The sequence below is a fragment of the Girardinichthys multiradiatus genome, chromosome Y (assembly GCF_021462225.1).
Source record: "Girardinichthys multiradiatus isolate DD_20200921_A chromosome Y, DD_fGirMul_XY1, whole genome shotgun sequence".
NCBI classification, from domain to species: Eukaryota; Metazoa; Chordata; class Actinopteri; order Cyprinodontiformes; family Goodeidae; genus Girardinichthys; species Girardinichthys multiradiatus.
This window is the reverse complement of record NC_061818.1, coordinates 20,978,436-20,998,471: the sequence shown is the minus strand read 5'-3', so window position 1 is coordinate 20,998,471 and position 20,036 is coordinate 20,978,436. Positions and strand designations below refer to the sequence as shown.

General features: G+C 43.4%; 1 pseudogene; it reads right to left on the bottom strand.

Moving 5' to 3' along the window:
* The window catches only part of LOC124864137, a 30,319-nt pseudogene extending 18,725 nt beyond the window's left edge, over window positions 1–11,594 (bottom strand).
* Between the last annotated feature and the right edge of the window lie 8,442 nt (window positions 11,595–20,036).

Genomic DNA, 20,036 nt, shown 5'->3' with positions numbered 1-20,036 from the left:
TTTAAACATAAGGGTGTACATCAGTGCGCTTGGCACCACGACACCCTAGGCAGGAGGTCGATTATCTACTTTGTTGTCGTATCATCAGACCTTCGGCCGCATGTTTTGGACACTCGGGTGAAGAGAGGGGCTGAGCTGTCCACTGATCATCACCTGGTGGTGAGTTGGATCCGCTGGAGGAGGAGAAAGCCAGACAGACTTGGCAGGCCCAAGCGCACAGTGAGGGTCTGCTGGGAACACCTGGTGGAGCCCTTGGCCAGGGATGTATTCAACTCCCACCTCCGGGAGAGCTTTGACCAGATCCCAGGGGATGTTGGAGACATAGAGTCCGAGTGAACCATGTTCTCCGCATCTATTGTCGATGCTGCTGCCCGTAGCTGCGACTCCTGAGGTGGCTGACGGGTACCATGAGGCCAAGCGTGCTGCGGCCCGGGCTGTGGCCGAGGCAAAAACCCGGGCCTGGGAGGAGTTCAGTGAGGCCATGGAGAAGGACTACCGGTTGGCCTCGAAGCGATTCTGGCAAACTGTCCGGCGCCTCAGGAGGGGGAAGCAGTGCTTCGCCAACACTGTTTATAGTGGGGGTGGGGAGCTGCTGACCTCGACTGAGGACATTATCAGGCGGTGGAAGGAATACTTCGAGGATCGCCTCAATTCTGCCATCACGCATTCCGTCTTGGAAACAGAGGCTGGGGTCTCGGGGTTGGACTCTTTCCTCACCCAGGCTGAAGTCACCGAGGTGGTTAAAAAGCTCCGCGGTGGCAAGTCTTCGGGGGTGGATGAGATCTGCCCTGAGTACCTCAAATCTCTGGATGTTGTTGGGCTGTCATGGTTGACACGACTCTTCAACATTGCGTGGCGGTCTGGGACAGTGCCTCTGGACTGGCAGACTGGGGTGGTGGTCCCGGAGGGTGTGTTCCAACTACAGGGGGATCACACTCCTCAGCCTTCCTGGTAAGGCCTACGACAGGGTATTGGAGAGGAGAGTCCAGCCGATAACCGAACCCAGGCTTCAGGAGGAGCAGTGTGGTTTTCGTCCCCACCATGGAACACTGGATCAGCTCTATACCCTCTACAGGGTGCTTGAGGATTCATGGGAGTTTGCCCAACTGGTTCACATGTGTTTTGTGGACCTGGAGAAGGCATTCAACTGTGTCCCTCGTGATGCCCTGTGGGGGGTGCTCCAGGAGTATGGAATCGGGGGCCTTTTATTAGGGGCCATCCGGTCCCTGTACAACCGGAGCAGAAGTTTGGTCCGCATTGCCGGCACTAAGTCGGACCTCTTCCCGGTGCATGCTGCCCTTTGTCACCAGTCCTGTTCATAACTTTTATGGACAGGATTTCTAGACACAGCCAAGGGCCGGAGGGGGTCTGGTTTGGGGACCAGTGGATTTCGTCTCTTCTTTTTGCAGATGACGTGGTCCTGCTGGCCCCCTCTAGCCAAGACCTACAGCATGTGCTGGGGCGGTTCGCAGCCGAGTGTGAAGCGGCTGGGATGAAGATCAGCTCCTCCAAATCCGAGGCCATACTCGACCGGAAAAGGGTGGCTTGTCCTCTTCAGGTTGGAGGGGAGTTCCTGCCTCAAATGGAGGAGTTTAAGTATCTCGGGGTCTTGTTCACGAGTGAGGGAAAAATGGAGCGGGAGATCGACAGACGGATCGGTGCGGCTGCCGCAGTAATGGGGGCACTGTGCCGGTCCGTTGTGGTGAAGAGAGAGCTGAGCAGAAAAGCAAAGCTCTCAGTTTACCAGTCGGTCTACGTTCCTACCCTCACCTATGGCCATAAACTTTGGGTCATGACCGAAAGAACAAGATCCCGGATCAGAATCAGAATCAGAAAAGCTTTATTGCCAAGTATGTTTTTGGACATACAAGGAATTTGTTTTGGCGTAGTCGGTGCAATACAGTACAAATTAAACAGTATAAACATATCTACAATGTAATATATATATATGTGCACAGTTTTAAGTGAGTGAGAGTAAAAGTAGAGCAGTATAAGATGCAAGAGCAGTACAACAGTGCAGGTGATCATTGTGCAAGTATGGCAGTGCAAGTAAAGCAGGAGTCCATGCTGAGCGTTAATGTAACGCATAGTGTTACTGGTTACAGGTGTCCTGTCAGCAAACAAAAGGGGGGGGGGGGGGGGGGGGGTGGGGAGGGGGGAGAGTGTCAGTTGTGGTTTCCGGGCTTTGTTAACCTGGCTGGTGGCAGATGGGAAAAAACTGTTCCTGTGGCGTGAGGTTTTGGTCCGGATGGACCGCAGCCTCCTGCCAGAGGGGAGAGTCTCAAAGAGTCTGTGACCGGCGTGGGAGGGATCAGCAAGAATCTTCCCTGCCCGCTTCAGGGTCCTGGAGGTGTACAGTTCCTGGAGCGACAGTAGACTGCAGCCAATCACCTTCTCAGCAGACTGAATGACACGCTGCAGCCTGCCCTTATCCTTGGCTGTAGCAGCGGCGTACCAGATGGTGATGGAGGAGGTGAGGATGGACTCAATGATGGCTGTGTAGAAGTGCACCATCATAGTCTTTGGCAGGTTGAATTTCTTCAGCTGCCGCAGGAAGAACATCCTCTGCTGGGCTTTCTTGATGAGGGAGCTGATGTTTGGCTCCCACTTGAGATCCTGGGAGATGATGGTTCCCAGGAAGCGGAAAGATTCCACAGTGTCAATTGTGGAGTCACGGAGGGTGATGGGGGCAGGTGGTGCTGGGTTCTGCCTGAAGTCCACAACCATCTCCACTGTCTTTAGAGCGTTGAGCTCAAGGTTGTTCTGGCTGCACCAGTCCAACAGATGGTCCACCTCCCATCTGTACGCGGACTCGTCACCATCAGAGATGAGTCCGATCAGGGTGGTGTCGTCCGCAAACTTCAGAAACTTGACAGACTGGTGACTGGAGGTGCAGCTGTTGGTGTACAGGGAGAAGAGCAGAGGAGAGAGAACACAGCCTTGGGGGGAACCGGTGCTGATGGTCAGGGAGTCAGAGACGTGCTTCCCCAGTCTCACGCGCTGCTTCCTGTCAGACAGGAAGTCAGTGATCCACCTGGAGTGGAGTCGGGCACACTCAGCTGGGAGAGCTTCTCCTGGAGCAGAGCTGGGACGATGGTGTTGAAGGCAGAGCTGAAATCCACAAACAGGAACATGGCGTAGGTTCCTGTGGAGTCCAGGTGCCGGAGGATGAAGTGAAGGGCTAGGTTGACTGCATCATCTACAGACCTGTTGGCTCTGTAGGCAAACTGCAGGGGGTCCAGGAGGGGGTCGGTGATGTCTTTTAGGTGTGAGAGCACAAGGCGCTCAAAGGACCTCATCACCACAGAGGTCAGGGCGACGGGTCTGAAGTCATTAAGCCCTGTGGTCCTTGGCTTCTTGGGAACAGGGATGATGGTGGAGGACTTGAAGCAGGCTGGCACATGACATGTCTCCAGTGAGGTGTTAAAAATGTCTGTGAAGACTGGAGACAGCTGATCAGCGCAGTGCTTCAGGCTGGCTGGTGAGACAGAATCCGGACCAGCAGCTTTCCGGGGGTTCTGTCTCCTGAAGAGTTTGTTGACGTCCCTCTCCTGGATGGAAAGAGCCGTCCTCGGCGTGGGTAGGGGGCTGGTGGGGGGGAACTTCAGGGTGGGGGTTGGAGGTGCCAAGGCCCCTCTTGAGGTTGGGGTGGTGGATTGTGGCTGCAGCTGTTGGGGGGCGTCATGGGGGATGGTTGCAGGACTGTCCCTTTGTCTTTCAAAGCGGCAGTAGAACTCGTTCAGGTCGTTGGCGAGGCGTCGGTCGTTGATGAAGTGGGGGGCTTTCGGCTTGTAGTTGGTGATTTGCTTGTGCCCTTTCCAGACAGACGCAGAGTCGGCTGAGAACTGGTTTTGGAGCTTCTCAGAGTACAGTCGTTTGGCCTCTTTCACTGCCTTGCCAAACTTGTACTTCGCCTCTCTGTATATATCTTTGTCCCCACTCCTGAAGGCCTCTTCCTTATCCAGTCTTAACCTTCTGAGTTTAGCTGTGAACCAGGGTTTGTCGTTGTTGTAACTCACCCTGGTGCATGATGGTACAGAGCTGTCCTCACAGAAGCTGATGTAGGAAGTCACAGCCTCTGTGTACTCGTCCAGACTGTTGGTAGTAGTCCTGAACACATTCCAGTCTGTACAGCCTAAACACGCCTGGAGATTCTCCACAGCCTCACTGCTCCACTTCCTTGTCGTCCTCACAACAGGTTTGCAGAGCTTTAGTTTCTGCCTGTATGCAGGAATCAGGTGGACCATGATGTGGTCGGATTGGCCCAGTGCAGCACGTGGGACGGCGTGATAAGCGTCTCTGATGGTGCTGTAACAGTGATCCAGAATGTTGTCCTCTCTGGTCGAACATTTTATAAACTGTCTATATTTGGGGAGTTCGTGGGTGAGATTACCTTTGTTAATGTCACCAACGAAGATTACTAAGGAATCCGGGTTGGTCCGCTCCACACTCAGTATCTGGTCGGCGAGCATGCGCTGTGCGACCTGCACGTTAGCTTGCGGGGGGATGTAAACACCGACCAGGATGAACGAAGCGAACTCACGGGGGGAATAGAAAGGCTTACAGTTTATGATGAAGGATTCCAGGTCTGGAGAACAGTGCTGCTGAATCACTGTCACGTCGTTGCACCAACCACTGTTGAGGTAAAAACAGATTCCTCCACCTTTCGCTTTGCCGGAGAGTTCCGTGTCTCTGTTTGCTCTGTAGAGCTGGAATCCTGCCAGCTGCAGCGCAGAGTCCGGTATTAATCCACACAGCCACGTCTCCGTGAAGCACAAAACTGCCGATGAATAAAAGTCCCTGTTTTTCCCCAACAGCAGTTGTAGTTCCTCAATTTTGTTGGGAGGTGAGCGCACGTTAGAGAGAAATATTCCAGGTAACGGTGTTCGTAGTCCACGCTGGCGAAGACGTACCAGCACCCCAGCCCGTTTCCCTCTCTTCTGGCGTTTCACCGCGTGAACAAAGGTGAGCGCACCTTTGACCAGAATGTCCAAAAATTCCAGAGCAGTAGGCAGAAAAGTGGGAAATAACTCCTCTGGTGTCGTAGCCCTGATGTTCATGAGTTCTTCTCTGGTGAGAGAGCTCTGGGTACCATCACAGAAGACCGTTTTAAAGCAAAAAACAAATAAAAACAATGCGCACCAACACGCCGAGGCGACCATCTGCGGCGCCATCTTGGATCATAGCGGCTGAAATGAGCTTCCTCCGTAGGATGGCCAGACACTCCCTTAGAGGTAGGATGAGGAGCTCGGAATAGAGCCGCTGCTCCTCCACATCGAGACGAGCCAGTTGAGGTGGCTCGGGCATCTATACCGGTTGCCTCCTGGACGCCTTCCTCGGGAGGTGTTCCAGGCACGTCCTACCGGGAGGAGGCCCAGGGGACGGCCCAGGACACGCTGGAGGGACTATGTCTCTCGGCTGGCCTGGGAACGCCTTGGGCTCCCCCCGGAGGAGCTGGAGGAGGTGTCTGGGGAGAGGGACGTCTGGGCGTCTCTGCTGAGTCTGCTGCCCCCGCGACCCAGTCCCGGATAAGCGGAAGGCGACAAGTACGAGTAATTGTAATTATTAAGAGCTTTGAGCCCATAATTACAACACCAGAGGACATCTCTGATTTCTATTCGTAAGTAATGATTTTTAATTAAGAAATTATTTTTCTGAATCACAATTTTTAATAAATATTCAGTCAGTCATTTTCTACCACTTATTCCATAGTGGGTCACAGGGAAGCTGGTGCCTATCTCCAGCAATCTATGGGCGAGAGGCAGGGTACACCCTGGACAGGTCACCAGTCCATCGCACATACAACCATACACAAACTCAGTCATACACCTAAGGGCAATTTAGAGTGACCAATTAACCTAACTGGCATGTCTTTGGACTGTGGGGGGAAGCCAGAGTACCCAGTGAGAACCCATGCATGCACAGGGAGAACATGCAAACTCCATGCAGAAAGACCCCCGCTGGGAATTGAACCCACAACCTTCATGCTGCAAGGCAACAGTGCTACCAACTGCACCACCATGCAGCCCTAAATATTATTTAATCAATAACCATAATCCTTACATTTTTTAATTATGACAAAGTCAAAAATATTACTAGAATAAAGTCAGACGTTTTATGAGAACTATTACAAAAAAGCATAGCTTTCCATGGGTTAAAATGAGGAATGTTGAGCATCTTGTGAAGTTATACATTAGTATTGGTTTCACAAATGACAATCTTTTAGCACATCAGCATCAATTATACTGATACTGATAAATTATTATCAGTATCAGGACTTTGACAATTGTTCATATGACTTCTGTTTCGAAGAAAGAACCACAGGGACTTGGAAGAAATTTCTTGTTTTGTGGAAAAGGAGCTGTCATTACTTCTCGTAATGTTACCACTTTATTCTTGTAATATTAGTCTACAACTTTATTCATAGACTTACGACTTTATTCTTTTAATTAAAAATACATTATCTTAGCCTGGCCCTAATACAAAAAACAGTAAATTAAAACTTCTCCCAACAATAACTTTGTTGATCCCACACTTTAGTAATTCATGATTTATCAGCTGCAGAGGTAAGGTAGTGGAAAAAAAAACTGTGTACTCTATATTAATATCTTCCCATTTTCATTTTTTTTTTTTTTTGCCATTTGGAGGCAACAAATATTTTTAAACAACACACACACACAGGTTATGTACACTACAGACATTTTTCTGAAAAATGAAAAAGCACTAAAAACCTTAAAAAGAACGGTTTTGCACATATTTTTTCTTGTGTTACCATTAGGTAATTATATTGTTTTCAGCTTGGTCATGTGGTGCAGTCTTAGTTTATAGAACACAGAACCAACAAGTGACATCAGCGCGTAGTGGTTATCAATCCAACACTATGTTTCCTGAATGAGCTCACCTAGACCAAACACATCCTCAGCACCATCAGCCCGTACAAACTGAATGACATAGGACAACTTGACAGCTTGCCCGGACACAGACTGGCGAAACGCTCAACTGATCTCCCCTCCCCTGAAGTCCCCTCAGATGGAATCATCAGCCCCGCTTTGTTTTTTGATTAAGTGATTGCTCTGATAAAATGATGCAGGTACAGCATTAGTGACCAAGCTACCACGGCACATATTGTACAAAAGCATCTTTAAAATTTGCCAAAACACAAAACCCGAGATGCAGACAGGAGCATTGTCAACAAGGCCACCAAAGCGAGTTGGCAGATAACTGTGGTCACGCACAATGGCAGAAATGTCTGCAAAAGGGGTTGGCAGCTCTTCGGTTTCTTCTGCTGTTTGGGAAGATGACATTTCTTGGGCCGACAGAAACACGCTCGCACATGTGTTGCCACATTTCCTGATGAACTTGAAGACACCCCACACTGCACCATGAGACGACAGAAAATGGAACTGGCCTGCTGAAGGGTTATTGCTCCAGCCTCCTGAGAAAACATAAAAACACAGACTCAACACTTTCACATAGCACCTAGTTAGACGTAACTTAAAGAACTATAAAATAAAATAAATAAATAAAGCAATACATAAATATCTATCTGATGATGTAATGGCAACATGGTAAACAGGGTCAGATGCATACAAACAAACCAAAAGGGAAAAAACTAAAAATTAAATCCCTACCCGCAGCTGCGAGTGATCTTGGCTAAAGCGATAGGTGCAGATGTACAGGTGACTCTGAAGCTGTTCAGGAATCATTAATATCAGGGGGTCAATGCTGATGATAAAGCAGATGTGAAAGCAACAAGGAACAATAGTGTAACAAAAGAAAAAGAGAAAACACAATTGTTAGGCACAGCATGATGATGCTTCAAAAACTGAAAGCTCTGAAGTTCAACAGAAACAAAACAGAAAACTAAAAAGAAATCAGAACCAGAAAACAGAGTGGGCCTTTATCATATGAACTTATGATGCAGAACAATAGAACAGAATAGGTCTGGGCGATTAATATTAGATAAGTCTATTGGTTGTTGCCAAAAGATCTTCTGTAGCACCAATTTTCATCTACAATTTTCTTTCAATATCATTAAAGCTATTTGGTCAAAATTCAAACTTGAAAGTGTAGTGAGATGAATCACATCAGCCTAGAACAGGACATCATTTGAACGTGATGTCAGAAACGTGCTCAAACCTTTCCTAAAACCTCTTTGACTGATGAAGGGCTTTGCCATTTGTCATCAGCAAACTCATCAGGTAGTCCCTGCCTTTTAGCAAGAATTGCACTGTTTCTGCCCAGTTCATTAAACCCAAAGGGGGCTTTGAACCCTTTGGGATGAGGGTTGCAGCTGTTCAAGATATCGAGGAGCCTGTCAAGCAAATAGTCTGCATTAACTAAAAGCCAGTGCCTGTTGTTATAATAATCAAAAACTGCCCTAGTTTTTATATATGTTAGTATTATGTTTATATTGCTAGTGTTACTATTACCTCAATGAATTCAGCGGTTGCATCACAGTGTTGAAACTGCGAGAGCATGTACAGCTATGGCTACTGAGCAACACAGGGTCTGTGCAGCCAGCAACACCTTCATCTTCTGTGAATCACAATTCACATGCTTGTTGGTTACCTTCGGGGTAGACAAGAGAGGATTTGGGATCCTGTGAATCTACTAAAATAAGTTTTCCATGAAACTGAAAAAGCTCTATACCCCAAATTAGGCATTGCGTCTGAGCACTTTAGGCCATGGTTACCTTGTTGGACATGTGCAGTCCTTTTTTTGTCTGCATATCATTTAGAAGAATGTACCTCCAGTGGATCTGTTCAGTGGTGCTAGTAATTAGACTGTATGCTTGTAGCATATTTTGTGCCAACTTCATCATGTGACAAGCATTCTTCATCACAAATACCCTCTCACTAGTCACTGGATTCTCAAAAAATGTTTTTAGGCGTTCAGCAGGGTTTCCCTTTAGTTGGGATCCAACTCTGTTGCACATGCTAACATTGGAGGCATGCCCATCGATTGTAACACAGACCACTGTTATGCCACGCTCACGCAGTTCCTCCAATGCATGCACGAGGAGTACCTCCTGTGTCTCTGGGGACAGGGACTGGGTCAGGAAGTATGCAATTGGAGCCTTCCAATGGCCTTGGAGGCCAACCACCATGAAGACAAAAGCCATATCAACATATCCAGACATTTTGTGGGTTTGGGGATTATATTGGATTTGTTTTTTTAATGGCCATGGCATCCAACATGAGACTTACATATTCATATCTAGCTGGATCTTGCTCTTTTGTTGTTTCAACATGTCCAAGATGGTCATGTTGAGGCCAGGCTTTGCATTCACTGAACTCATCCACCTTGGCAAAAAAGAAAAAGCAGTTATTTTATATGGATGCTCTGTTCAGGATATTCAAGGCTGATCACTAATCACTGGAAGCAATATTGGACATTACACAGCAAAAAAATATTCAAGTTAGAGAGGGGAATTCCTCTATTAATTGTTTTGCTGCTATTTATTCATGGTAATGTTAATAATGAATGTCGTGTAAGTGTTACTGCAGTTCACTTTGTTCAGTCATAAAGGAATAATAATGCACAATTTGTATAAAAAACATGAGTTCAAAAAACATGGATAATACTTTTGTAGTGTATATGGATGTGGGAGGTTAATATTGATAGACTCTCCTAAATAGGTGTAAGCTTTTTGTCATAATTCAATTTAGTGGTGGACCAGAGGTGCAGGACGAGCAGAGACAGTTGATGAGTTAATCACTCTTTTAATGAAGAGAGCCAACTTACAAATGCCGGTGCAGGCTTAACAGGAGATCCAGGTAACAAAGTTCATGAATAATCAGTCCTGGTTTCTGGGTCGCAGCATAACCACAATGTAGCAAGAACAGACAGACTAAATAGACTAATGACACCGCGTGGAACAAAGGACAAAGACGAACCTAGATACAGATGAAGGTGGACATGAAACAATAGGGCAGGTAATCAGGGAAAACAGACACAGGTGTGGAACAGGTGTGCGGGAAGACAGAGGGGCAGGTGAACCAGATAGGGATAACAAGAACATGAGGAGCCCGACAAGACAAACAGTAAACAAACCCAAGGGACCAAAATACAGGAAAATAACAGATCTAATAATACAATAAATAACACAGCCAACAGAATAGAACCTAGGAAATAAAACACCAGAAACAAGGTCTCAAGAACTTAGAACAGCAAAACACCTGACTAAACATAAACAAATACCAAACCAAATACACACACAGTGACATTTTTGGGCCGTGTAAGTGAAGAGTGATGGCAAATTCCCTCTGGTCTTTGCTGTACTGATGGCTGCTTTTTGACAGGAGGTGTATGGGAAGATGAAATTTAGTTAGCATAAGGTCATTTTTAAGGACACTTGGAATAACATAGAAGTCTAAACAAAGAGACTAAAGTATAATTCCACTAGGTTTAGATTTTCTACAAATTGGTATTTTCATTTTACCTGAGTATGAATCAAGCTTGTTGAGTGACTTCCTTTTAAGTTCCTCTAGAACACTGCACACTTTGTCCTTTGCCTGCCTTTCTCTAGCCATTGCATTCCTTTTGTCTCTCTCCAGACTCTCCACCCTATCCAAGCCATAAATGACTCTGGCCATCAGATCATTAGATGATGAAGGCAGAGCATATGAGTGGTCCTAGTAGATACAAAGGATAGTCAGAAAAGTGATGGAGTAAGAGGAGGCGAGGTTTGACAACAGATTTTAACTAACAAGGAATGTGCAGAACTGTTTCAGGAATGTCCATTGCTGGTACTCACAACATTAAAACGCAGGGACTCATCAATGTCTTGTACAGGTTGTGAGCAGTCCACTGACAGAGCCTCTTTAGCCTTCTTTGAGGTCTTAGTTGTTCTTGTAGAAACAGGCTAAAGAGAAGGATAAAAAATTATTTTATCACATTACAAAACACATGAATTAATATCAAAATATGCCACTTTTTCTTTTCTGAGTGTGAAGGAATTGATTATTTTCCACCCTAGTGACATACATACCTTTTGGAAGTGAGCTGGGAAGCTCAAGACAGAAGGAATAGCTCCATCTCTGATCCTCACTGTCTGACCTGTTCTGTCAAAGTCCTCAGGCTTGAAATGCTCACTGCAGAGCGCTGAAGACGAACTGGCAGAAACCCATCCCTCCTCAGAGCGACTTCTCAGCATCTCCTCCAGGTACTATCTTTTGGAAACCTATACAGTGAACAACAGTTAGCCAAACACATAGTAACAACAATCTAGCTAAAATGTTTGTAACAATTTAATAAAATAAAAATGATGATGACTTCTTTGTTTAAAGGCGGGTTTGACCTAGATAATTCATTAATTCATTAGTTTAACTTCTGAATAAGGGATAAAGTTGGTAACAGTATCGTAAGATTGTTCTTACAATCTTAATTTTGACAGTTCCTCTCCGACTGTGGATATATCAACTGAGTTGTTATATTATTAACTGTATATATTTTAATTAATATTTATAATTCCATGTGCAAACTAAAGTAAATGCCATTAAAAAAATAAATGAATGAATGAGATCTGCGCTGAATCTGGTTTGGACAGCTAAATGGTTCGAACAATTCCATGCGGCATGCATACGAGGCATTTTGACTCTCCGACTTGACTCCACAAATGTGGCGGCAACATCGATATGCCATTCAGCGTTTGATAGGGCGTCTACATATTAATGTCAATACTGCATCTGCACAAGAGCGCAAAGGAGTAGTCTTGTTAAAGTTGTACCTTTAACATTGAGGATTCATCAGTTTCCGAAGTTTATGTGCCTGTAGGGGAAGGCAAAATGTTCTGCCTGATACTTTTCAACTGTATAAATGTATCAGATTTTAAGAGGAGTAGTCAATGTTCCAGCTAACAGTGCATCTATTAATAAATCAGGTCAAAGAAGTTAAACTATGCTCCTGTGCTGCGTGATAAGATAGTACAACTTGTTATGACCTTTTGTACAATAAAATTTTATCCAAACGTTTGGCATACTGATATATTTCCTGTGCTTATATTATATATGGTGTAGTTATAGCATGCAACCAGGAAGTTTCATGAAAAATTATAGGTAAAAGTATTGATACCCTTTGAAATTTTTGACAGTTGAAGCCACAAACTTAAATTTATTTTATTGGGATTTTATCTGACATACAACAGTGTGCACACTGTTGTATGCACACAGTGCATACAATGTAAAACTATACATTGTTTTTAATTTTTTTTTTTTTTGCAAATACATCTCTAAAAATGTTTCATGCATACATATTTATTACTCACAAGTCAATACTTCAGTGGGAGTAAATACTAGAAACATATTTAACCGTAATCACAACTGCCTGTCTTTAGAGGTATGTCTGCCACCTTTGCACATATACAGACTTAAAGTACTGCCAATTCAACAGTGCAAAAAAAGTCGGGTCAGTCAGATCGAATAGAGAACATCTACTGCATTATTCCTGAACGATTCCATTGTTGCTCTGCCTGTATGTTTAGGTTTGTGGTACTGCTAGAGGGTCAACCTCCACCCCAGGCTCAAGTCATTTTCAGTGCATCAAAGGTTTCTTCTAGAATTCCCTGTATTTAGTTCCACTCATCTGTCCATCAATTCTTAACCACTTTCCTTTTCCCTGCTGCAGAAACGCATCCCGACTGCATAATGATGCCGCCACTATGTTTCACCATGAGGGAGGTTTGTTCAGGGTGATGTGCAGTGTTGATTTTCAGCCACTCTTAACATTTTACATGCAGGCTTGAAGGTTCAGTTTTTGTCTCATATGACTACAGGACTTTCTTCTACATGTTTCTGTGTCACCTCATTGGTTGCTCAAACTGCAAGTAGAACTTGTTTTCTTACCACTGTTCTATAAAGGCCAGATTTATGGAGGTGGATGGTTGTCCTGTCACTAGATTCTCCCACCTAAGCTTTGGATTTTACCTTGCCTGGCTAGTCAGTTTAGGTCAAGGTCAGCAACCATTGCAATCCAAAAAGCAATTTTCCCTCTCACTACTACTAACCTAACTTGCCTAGAGCCACAAAAAACTACACCAGCCTTCAAAAGAGATATTGAGTTTAATACTTCTGATATAAAATATGTAAAACGTTTAGAAAGAAGGAATATTTATAGTATTTCTATCCACCATTTCAATAAATATGGTGAAAAAACAAAACGTAGTTTGTGTTAAAATACAAAAAATATCCAGAAAACATTTTGTCATTTTGTCCCTAAGGAATAAAAATTCCTATGCATGAAAATACACAGAAACCCTGTACCTTTTCATGACCTTCATATTTGAAAATATTGCTCAGTTCTAAATCAATTTGGAAATTTGGAAAATTATTTTGAAATTATTAAGACCCGCTTTGGATGGCCTAGAGCAACATGTGTCCCTGGAACCGCAGGTTGCAGATCCTGGATTAGGTGAAGAGCCATGACTTTGCAGGTTTGCAGTTGTGCCATACCTTTTCTGTTTTCGAATGATGAATTGAACATTGCTCTGTCAAATGTTAAAGTTTGGTTTATTGTTTCATAACCTAATCCTGCTTTATCTCTGACCTGGTCTTTGTTTTACTTGTCCAATAATGTTCTCAAACAAAGCTTTGAAGGGATTCAAAGAACAGCTGTATTTATAATGATTTCAATTATACAAGTAGAATTTATTTACAAATTCACATCTGAAGGCAGCTTGTTGCATTTTATTTTATTTAAGGGTGTCTGAGTAAAAGGGGGATGAAAACAAAATCATGGCACACATTTCCCATTTTTATTTGTAAATAAATTTTGAAAACAGTGCAGCATTTTCCATTGACTTCACAAATATTACGGCTAACCCTATAATATAAAATTCTAATAAAATAAAATGTAATACATAAAATTAAAATTAATAATGTGAAAAACTTCACATAAATACTTTTTCAAGGCACTGAATAATGCAAATAGCACGGCAAATGTATTGATTTAACTTTAAAACCATACAAAACTTTGTGAGTTTTGTATGGTTGTGTTTTGTTATCACCCCTATTATCACCAGTAAATTCATTACGTGGTTAAAAAATATGTATGGCTTGATATTTGTCCCGCTTTACCATAACCATGTCAGCTTTTCAGATTTATTTTTCTATTTCTGGTAGTGAACGTGATGAGGTTGCTATTAGTTTCATTGCAGCTGAAACACTTAGTTAATGACAAAACCACCAATGCTGGGTCTGTGCAGTCATGCAAGTATATTGTCACATGACTGCCTGCCGTGTTTACTCTGAGCATCATTTTTTAAAGAATCCTCAGCAGCAAACAGCAAGTGTGTTTGTTTGTGAACTGAGTATAGATTCCCCAGCGTAGCAGACAGAATCTCCAAAGACATGCTCTAACCACAATTTCAGAGGTTTTCATTATAAACATTGAAATGTTTTCTGAATTCACCACTCAGCTGATTCACAGCCTTGCCCACCAGCTCAGCATTCTGGAAAATCCAATTTTCTCTTCATCAAAGAAGCAAGGCTTCATTTTGTTGGACAACCTCACTCTCAGTAATGGAAAAAACTTAAAGATCAAACTCAGATGAAGAAACTGTGTGCCATGTTTTTTTTATTTTTATTATTGTTACTGTTGGGGGTTTTAATATAGTCACATAAAGGACTGTGAGATCTACTCTTAGTGCTACATTACAACAGTACCAAGACTATAGTAAATAAAAAAAAAATAAAAAAAACATTGTGAAAGTTAAACTGCTTTTGTATTTTCCTTCTTTTGTTTTGTTCAAACTCATCTGACAGTATTGCAACTATATTTTTGTAAGTCAGCTGTAGAAGACATTCATAAATCATAAATCCTGTTAATATCACCTTCATAAAATCTATCTTACTTGAACAATTTTGGTTTTTAAGACACAGCAAAGCGTTTACAGTGGTGATTTTACATCAGCAACACCTGCTGCAAGTGCAATACTCATGGAATACTCATTGAATTTTTCACATGTGCACCTGTTTATAATAATACATTTTGTTAGGTATTAATTAGTCAGCTCAGAGGCAAGAACGATACAGAGTCAGATTTACTTGCAGCAAGGGTAGGGTAGGGGGGGGGTCAGAAAAGTTAGGGTTCATGTGTCTTGATTTTAAACAAAGAGGGAGTGAGGACTTGGTACCAGTCCCTAGATGTTGCTGATAAAAGCATAACTCACTCGTCTGACCTATATCACTTTCTGTGGCATGTAGGAGGGAAAAGCACTTAGAGCAGACATGAATGATGAACAATACAAAAGTTTTCAAACTCTAACAGTCCCCCCTTTTTTATCACGAATAAAGTCATCATGATTAGATACATGTAAAAGAAAACGCTCTGTGTGAGCAAAAAACCCACGGAGGGTAAGCAGATTATATTGTGGGAAAAATACTCAGAGTACAATAATAATATAATAAATCAAAGAAAACAAAATTTAGGAAAAATAAAAGAATTAAAACAAGCATCATTGTACTTTTTCTCATTCCACTTAAATAGCAACTTCTTTCGATTTTCTGCTATAAAGTCATTTTATGAAGTACAATTATGAGTACACTCAGGCGTCAAAGATATTTTCATTTACAACATGTCATCATAGGAGTAGTGGTCTTTATTTGGTAGCTCGGTAAAATAAACCTTTTCTGTATCTTCATAGTCATCTGTCTTTGGGTTAAGTGTGGTGTCAACATTTACACACAGTATTTAAAGAGTTTGTGGGTGTTATCTCAACTTAAAAGAGTTTGTGCTTTACAGCCCTAAACCGTCCTCGGGTCAGGGGTAACAACCATCTGCTTTTCCTGAGACATCAGCCAAAAGGAATGAGTTTTAACCATTAAACGTCTGATCATGGTTTTTACAGCTTCCTCCTTTAACACAGATGTTCTGAAGAAAGAGAGGTAACCTAAAGGTCATACACTTTGGAACTCCTTAGAGCACTTAATACAAGGATTTCCATTACAACTCCTTTCTTCTGATTACAAGGTAATCACAATTAAAAGAAAAAAGAAATTATTCAAAACCATCACCCCTCTCAGCTAACAGATAATCCAAAGCCATTCTACTTTGCAAAAACATGTTCTAAGAGCTTGCTGCTCCTCGGTCCGAACAGTGAAACCTTCCTCTCTAATAATGGGCTGATTGAATTATGCGTTGTGACTGTAGGTAGTAAGTGAGCTAGATAACATACTCCAGACCAATTAGCAGGCAGATACAGATATGATCTATTTCTACACATGCAAACCATCTTCTTAGGACATGGGTACCCATCTCTACTAAGAAAAGTAACAAGAACCCTGGTTAATTTACCTGCCTGGCCATACAACTTTACTTCCATTCGGTGCGGCTGTAAGATTAAGAGTTAACACAAAGGGATCTGGGACCAAAGATCCTGAAATAGTATAAGTGTGACAGGTTGGAAAGACTACTATTGTATCCCCAATGTGGTACTAAAAGATTTTATATAGCTGTGCTCATACGTTGATTTCATACTTAAGAGTTGACAGTAAAAAGGGTTACATAAATATTAATTCATATTAATAAGCATAAGCCTAAACAACAATGTAAATACAGTAAAACAAAGTGTTAAAAAGTTAAGTTTCATAAATTAATGTAATTTAATTCAAGGGAATGGCGATGTGTGCATCAGGAATCAGCTAGTAAGCCTTTTCTGGGATCAATTGGTAGTGGCTCCATTCTCCACTACGGGGCTTTCGCGCGCTCTCCTCCATTGCATTAAACTACTGCAAGAGAGAAGCAACAAGTAATCACTCGCGTGATTCTTTCTCCCCTATGTTCAGGGGTGTAACATTTGGAGGCACCGCTGGGATTACTGCCTTGGATTTCTGGTGTCCACAGCCTGTACATCATAGTCCAAGTCAGCCAATCCCTCCCACTACAACCTAGGCAGACTGCAGTAAGGGAAGTGTTGCTGTTGAGGAGAACTGGTTGCTGTGTTTCAGTGTACGTTTCCTGTAGCCAACCAGGGATCAGGGGCTACAAAGACCACTCAACTCAGCTTTACCTGCACCAGCAGAATTCCTCCTGCCTACTGCCACAATGTCTTCAGTAGAAGAGCTACAAGAAGAAGTTGTGCGTGAAATGCACACCCTGTCTAAAGATCAGCTAGTGTCAATCTGTGATTTCCTCGGCATTGCAGACAAAATAGATGCTAGCAGGAAAACACGTCTGTCACTGTTAACACACATCCAGATACATATTGAAAGAGAAGATATAACAGTACTCGAGGATGAAGGAATGTCAGAGCTGTTCTTGCTTAATGACAAGATTGCTGAGATAGTGAAAGAGACAAATGTTGAGACTAAACAACATGCAAATGAAAGGGGGAATTCAGGGCACCAAGATCAACCATAAAACACAACTTCACTGGTAACAGAGGCAGCTAATGTAGTTAACAAAGTGGCTACTCCCCACTCCCAAGCTAATCACACTGTTACTACCTCACCTGTTTCAAATGTCCCCCAGCGACCAAGCCTTTATTGGCAGAAAGATTACAAAATATCAGGCCAGATCGGCGAACCCGGCCAAAAAGGTAAAGTGACATTTTCCAGTCTTGCTCACCAGATTGAAAATGGACTGAGCAGAGGCCACTCAAAGCTAGACATTGTAGATGCTGTCATCAGAGCTATCTTAACAGGTCTACAGCTACGCAGCTACTTGTAGGGAAAAGCTCAACTCACCCTTCCAACTCTGCGCCGCATCCTCCGCTCCCATTTCCAAGAGAAGAGCGCCACCGAACTCTACAAACAACTAGCCTCTGAGGTACAGGCCCCAAAAGAGACTGCCCAAAGCTTTCTGATGAGGGTTTTAAATCTAAAAGAAGGTTTTATTTGCATCCCAAGAGTCAGAGTCAGGACTTAAATATGACCCAGCTTTAGTCCAGCGTATGTGCTTGCACACCATACTCACAGGCTTTCAGAGTGACAGTGTCAGGATAGATATGCAGCCACTCCTGTTAGACTGTGAGACACCTGATGAACTTCTGTTAGAGAGGTTAAATATGGCTTGTGCTAATGAGGCAGAAAGGAAGAACAAGAAAAGATGCTTAGCATCACAGTCTGCTACAAGTGTAAGTGCAGTACATTCAGATGATGTATTACCTGCTAAGAATCCTGTGAAGGAAGTTAGGACTAAAATACCATCCGAACTTTTAACTGAGTTAGCAGAGCTTAAGACAAGTGTAGCCTCCCTAAAAGGTCTCAGTGCAGAGATAGCTCAGATTAAAGAGACTCTACAGCAGCCAGTGCCTGCTCCTCAGTCATATGTCCCACCACCAGTTATGCAGTGTGACAGGGATCAGCAGCAGCAGTACTATAGTTTCCATGGCCCCCGCCAAAGACTACCACCTCTCCAGTACAACACTACCCAAGTTTTCCAGTTCGCCGTGAGAGACGTTGATGCTTCTGTCAGCAAGCTGGGGTCAACGTGCGCTGCACACACTGCTACCTCTGTGGGAGTGGAGAACACTTTCAGGCAGGATGTAAAAGCAGAGGTGTGAGACCACCCAAAGAGTCATTTAAACCAGCAGTGGTTACCACCGAGGGACGAGTGTTAACTATGTCCCTTACCCACAAGTCCCAACAATGCTCCAACTGCAAAAAAGAACAGTCAGGTAAGAGCCTGAGACAATGTTCAGCATGCAAAAAGGCACTTTATTGTTCAAAAACATGCCAGAAGCAACACTGGAAAAAACATAAAAGACAATGCACTGGGTTAAAGACAAACAATGAAAATGAGACTGTCCAGGTTCCCCTGCCTTCAGCTCAGGTAAATACCACTCATAAAGTCAAATCTCTGGTGGGCAGGCAATGTCGGGTGGAGTGTTTCCTGGGCGGCCACAGACATCAAGTCCTGTGGGATTCAGGCTCACAGGTGTCTATCATTGATGAGAAATGGAAAGAGGACTTTTTGCCACACGTAAAGCTGAGAGATGTTGCAGAAATTATAGACGCATCTGAACTTACCCTGACTGCAGCAAATGGGACCAGCATGCCGTATCTTGGGTGGATTGAGACAACCTTCCAACTTGTTTCTGGGATTGAACAAGTGGAGAAACTGACCATCCCCATGTTGGTAATGAAAGGTTTTCAGCTGACACTCCCCATTATAGGCTACAATGTCATTGAATACATTCTGACTAAGACCGACCAAGCTAATCAGTACAGTACAGTAAGAAAAGCATTTCCTAGCCTCAAAAGACACAAGGTGAAAACGTTTATACAGACTGTTAGTGCAGATACAGTTAATGAGTACAAAGTAATTACAAAGAAAGACTCTATTACTGTACCTAAACAAAGTCACATACAGGTTGAGAGTCGCATAGCAGCAGCGCCATTTAAGCAAGACATGATAATGATGTTCCAGCCAGACTTAAATCCCCAGTGGCCAGACAATCTTGAGTTTTTTGACGCTGTGGTTAAAGTTAAGAAAGGTGCTTTACCAGTCATAACACTAGGTGTCTCTAATCCCACTAACCATGAAATTGTCATTTCAGGCCGTACAGTAGTTGGCTCAGTTCAGATTGTTACAGCTGTTTTACCTGCCCAGATGTTTGAAAAAGCGACATCTGTAGCTACCGTTAACCAGACAAGTATGCAGGCCCAGTGTAGCTCTAGTGAAGAGTGGGACCCACCTGTAGATCTTAGCCACCTTAGTGAAGAGCAGAGAGTATTAGTGAAGCAGATGCTCAGAGAGGAATGCCAGTCTTTCTCGAAAACAGACAAGGATATAGGCCGCATTGAAAATTTGAAAATGACTATTTCACTCAAAGACAATGAGCCAGTTAAACGCACATACCTGTCTGTGCCACGACCACTTTACCAAGAGACGAAAAACTACCTTCATGATTTAATAGCACAAGGCTGGGTCAGAAAGTCCAACTCATCATACTCCTCACCAGTTGTGTGCGTTAGAAAAAAAGATGGCACTTTAAGACTGTGTATAGATTACAGAGACTTGAATAGGAAAACCCATCCTGACCGCCAGCCCATCCCACGCGTCCAGGACATTATGGACAGTTTAGGTGGAAACTG